At 33.2% G+C, this 4,983-nt stretch overlaps 1 long non-coding RNA gene across 1 annotated transcript; it reads left to right on the forward strand.

Annotated features, from left to right (window-relative positions):
• Positions 1–2,664: 2,664 nt before the first annotated feature.
• Positions 2,665–3,811, forward strand: LOC114579917. Its single transcript, XR_003701168.1, has 2 exons — positions 2,665–3,423; positions 3,489–3,811. It is a non-coding gene; the product is annotated as an uncharacterized LOC114579917 (long non-coding RNA).
• Positions 3,812–4,983: the final 1,172 nt, after the last annotated feature.

Genomic DNA, 4,983 nt, shown 5'->3' on the forward strand with positions numbered 1-4,983 from the left:
AGGAAACCTAAAAATTTTGCCTTTACTCTCTTGTTTGCAGTCTATCATGGGTATAAGACTTATGATTAATTACATCTTTTGATAACTAGAGCACTTTTGACTACATTTAATCTATAAGTTCTATGATACTTTGCTTTTGATAGCTTCAATTTAGATTGAAGAAAAGAATATAATGCTACTAGATCAAAGAAGATGGTAGAGGAACAATGAAAAACATGGTCAATAACACATGATTTTATTATCCTAGGTTATCATAGCCCTTAGCCTATTTAGTGAATGAGAGAGTAAACCCAAAATGACCTAAAAAATTGTTGTCAATAACCATATGCTGCATCATCTAAAGGGACATCTCAGAAATAGGGAAAAGTTTATTGAAGGGGTATATTTTAAGACTGACCATACAAAGAGTTTCATGCCATGTTGAGTGTGCCTTTTGGTTCATAACTCATAGGCTTTGAAATTAGAGAACATTTGGGATTGGACCTTTGCCAAGCCTTGTGTTTCAATGGCATCTTTTAGGCATGATTGTATGACCACACGATATGAAAGTAGTTTTTCTCATCCTTTATGATGGGAGATTTTTACGGGTGAATATATGGATAAACTTGATATGACATTTACTCATTATGAATTTTAATCAAACCCAATTTTGTCATCTTTGACAAAATGATGTGCACGATGGACACATGGCTGATATGAGGGCAAAGCAACAAGTTATTGCTAAAGATTATTATTATTATTATCAAGGTTTTAAAAGGCGAAATCGGGAATCGAGGCGAGGCGTAAGCGTCGAGGCGGATCGAGGCATAATTGAGGCAACCAATGCTTGCTTTAGTTGGCATGAATGTATTCATATTTAATATTTTGCTTATAAATAATTTGTTTTATTATCAGCATATTTAAAGCTTAATGCATATCTTGAGTTGTACATAGGAACTCAGTTTAAAATGTTTGATCAACCATGACCAGCAGGAGCGGTGGGGTTCTTGGCTGCGAGGATGTATTCTTTTGGGAATGAGAAGTTTCATTTTTATCATAATAACCATTGACAACCTGCTAGTATTGTTAAATATTCCATTTTGTTGTAGAGGATTGGGCACTAGCAAATTCATATGTTCACATCATTTCAATTTAGTTTCAAGTGAGAATGTATATAATATGTGTTGTATTTTTTGTTTTGGCCTTACATCCTGAACATTTGAGGAAGGCCCAAAGCTGTAGACTTACGATCCAACTCTTAGGTAGGATGGCTCCAAGAGTTTTATTGTTGAATGAATTTTCTTCATAAAAGATCTTGGTGGCCTTATGGTAATGCATTGTCAAATATCATGAATAAACTGTGAGTTGAATTAAAAATAAAGAAATAAATCTACACTTTCAATCAATAATAAAAAAGAAGAGAAGATAAAAAAAGAGAGTGAAAGAATTAATCTATAGGCAAGCCTCATGCTTGAACAAGTTGATAGTTGCTTTTGGTATATTTCATGTTTGATGCTTGACAGTTGATGGAGGAGGATTATAAAAAAAAAGTTTGGACATTGAAAGATACTTTTATTCAAGTCAAACAATTGTACTTTTATTTCTCTTAGAATTTAAGATCTAAGAACAACTTTAGTCTCATGTTAAAATTTTGCAAAAGAAACCACCCACAACCACAATAGGGCATGAGACAACCGTGCCCGTTGGACAGGGAAAATTATCAAAGCCAATAGATCTTATATTAAATAAAAAGTTGATAAGAACTCCTAACCGAAGGGATTACCTGTAAGAAGTGCCTTAAAAGAAACTGCCTACAAGAAGCTACTAGGAATATAATGACCTCATGAATTAGGAAAATAGGATACACCGCAAAGAAGGGATAGTCATAGAAATGAGAATAGAATCATACTCAAATAATCTCAATGTTGAAATGCATTCATCTGAAACATATGAATTTATTTTCAAAAAAATGAACTCAAAAGTGAAATATAAAATTCAAATATAAAATTTTAATGATGGACTTAACACATTATTTATGTTTCTATTGACTGTAGACTTTGAATTTTTCCATCATCTTATCCTTAAATTTGTTAATAGGGAGTCATCTGACGGTGAATCTAGCATAATGGATTGAATAGGATGTTAAACCTTCTATTTAATAATGGTTACATGGGTTTAGATAAGGCCACAACATTGCAAAAAAGAGTTTTTTCATGAAAGGGCGTCTCTTTTAGCTCTTCTTATACTCATTTTTTTTCCATAGTAGCAAGACGACAACATAAAGATGACTTGATTTATCATCCATGCAATGCCATATCTCGAGAATGATAATCATCATTTATATTGTGTTAATATATTTTTTTTTTCTATTCATAAAATATCCAACATTAATCAATCATCAGTAAATCGATGGAAGTATACTTCTCTATAAGCTATTGACAAGTATTCTAGAAGCTATTGATCATTGACAATTCTTCAGGGCTAGCTTGATCCTTATCGAATGCCATAACAAATTTATATGTGCCCAAAAGGGTCATGGTGCCATGCTGAGCTCACCATTGCATTGTACATGTTTGTTGGCTTGCTTTTATTTTTCAAATATATTCTTATATGAGGCCTATTTATGGCCCTCTTTTCCCTCTTATGAGGTTAATGATGATTATGAATGAAAATTTTCAGATTTTCTTGCTTGATCTCTATGTGAGTTCTTGAGAGGAGAAACCCTAGGAGAGGGCCTACAACACTCATCAGCCGCCGGTAGATTCCGGGCCTGCGACACTCATGAGTCTGTTACAGATAGAATATTAATGAAATAGACAACCTATACAAGGTTCTCTGCTACCCTCCCTGTTCTTCTTCATCTCCTTCCGTTCTTCTCTTCTTATTGCTCTTTTCTCCTGTTTTATTGCAAGTAATTCGCGGTTTCACACCACAATACAATTGTTATTTGGAATTATGGTCTAATATCCCCTACAAAGTGATGGGTCTTGAATGACCGTTAATTTGATCCGTAGTTGATGAAATCTTCTTGTGGACAATGGCTTGGTGAGTATATCGGCTACCTGATCAATAGTACTTATGGGTAAGAGATGAATGTTATTGGGTTGAATATTATCTCTGATGAACTTTTGATTGATCTCAATATGCTTAGTACAGGCATGGAACATTGGATTGTTAGCTAAAGCGATAGCAGACGTGTTGTCGCAATGCATATCTATGGGTTGATTAAGAGAGATACCGAACTCAGCTAGTAGTCGTCTCAGCCAAATTTGATCTGAGGTAAGAGCGGCTAGTGATCTGTATTCAGATTCGATGGAGGATCTTGCGACGGTATGCTGCTTTTTCACGGTCCAGTTGATTAATGTTTTGCCAAGAAAAGAGCAGTATCGAGAAGTAGATTTGCGGGTGATGGGATCTCTGGCCCAGTCGGCATCTAAAAAGGAGGTGAGAACATGATTAGAATTGATAATAGGAATGACGAAATCCAACGTACCTTTTATATATCACAGGAGACTTTTTAAAAGGTAGACATGTTGTGGTAGCGGATTATGCATATAATGTGAGAGCTGATTTATGATAAACGCAATGTCCGATCTTATTAGTGTGAGGTACTGCAATGAGCCAGTAATACGTCTGTAAGCGGTGGGATCAGAAAGAACATGATCCACTTGGAGATCATCGGGAAGCTTGGTGCAATTTGGGTTGGAGAGAGGGTTGCAATTGAGCATATGAGCTTGCTGAAGTTCGGAGATGGCATAAGGTTTTTGATACAAAAAATAGTTGTGATCCATACGTTTGATCTGTATGCCGAGGAACTCATGTATTTCGCCAAGCTGCTTCATGTCAAATTTTGCACTAAGCTTTATATTCTAATTTATCATTTATTATTACTTTATTATAATTATTATTTGAATTATAATAAATTTTTTCTCATTCAAAATAACTAAATCTGCTCGTAGAATATAACTTAAAGTTGAACTAAACTCCATTAATTAATCAAGCTCAAGCTTAAAGTAAGATAACTCAAGCTTAGCTCGACTCATTTACGCCTGTATTTTTGCTTTTGTGATGATAAATACTAGTAAGCCACAATTTATTTTAAAAATTTTTTAACCCTTTCAAAATTAATTTTGTCATATGTTTTTTACATCGTCAAGTGGAATATAATATTTTAGAATAATTTATGTAGAGAAATTTCCTACTTCTACAATAAAGTTCTTGGAAAAAATCTCTTACAAGGATTCTAAGGTATATTTGATTGGTTTCCATCACGAGTGAGAAAGAGCTTTGGCATTGAGCATATATATTACAAATATATTTAAAAAGATATATTACGTACTATCAAATGAAAATATTTTCTTTTGGGGAAATCAAATGAATATATTCATCCCCACATCAATGGACGTTAGTTTTGCTCCATTATTAAATGAATATGCATTGTGATAAATAAAGCTAGCAACCAACTGATGGTGGCGGTGGAAATTTTACAGAACTTACAATATATTAGAAAATTGATGGATCGAATCTAACAATTTTAAATGCATTAAAATTGACTAGACGATAAATTCCAAAATTTTACTCTCTCTCTCTCTCTCTCTCTCTCTCTCTCTCTATATATATATATATATATTACTTAAGACCAAACATCAAATTTTCAAATTCACTGCATTTAAAATATTTTAACCCCTTTTAATTCAAACCAAACAACACTTACATTGTTTTGTTATTCTTTGAAAATTTCAAGCATATTGCATAATTTTTTTTACATTTTAAGTGATAACTTATAATAATTTATGATGCCGTTAATGGGGACCTCACAATAGTAAAATGATAATAGAGAATTAGCCACAAACAAAAAATAGTGATTGTTATTAATATTTTAACTAAAATTGTACTAAAATGTTACTTGTTTAGAAAACAATAAAAAAAAGTCTCAACCGACACAAATTATTTTGTGTAGACACCAGACATCATCCAGAGGCCAATCAGAGCAGGCCATGCACC

This window comes from Dendrobium catenatum, unplaced genomic scaffold (assembly GCF_001605985.2).
Source record: "Dendrobium catenatum unplaced genomic scaffold, ASM160598v2 fragScaff_scaffold_716, whole genome shotgun sequence".
In the NCBI taxonomy this organism is placed as follows: Eukaryota; Viridiplantae; Streptophyta; class Magnoliopsida; order Asparagales; family Orchidaceae; genus Dendrobium; species Dendrobium catenatum.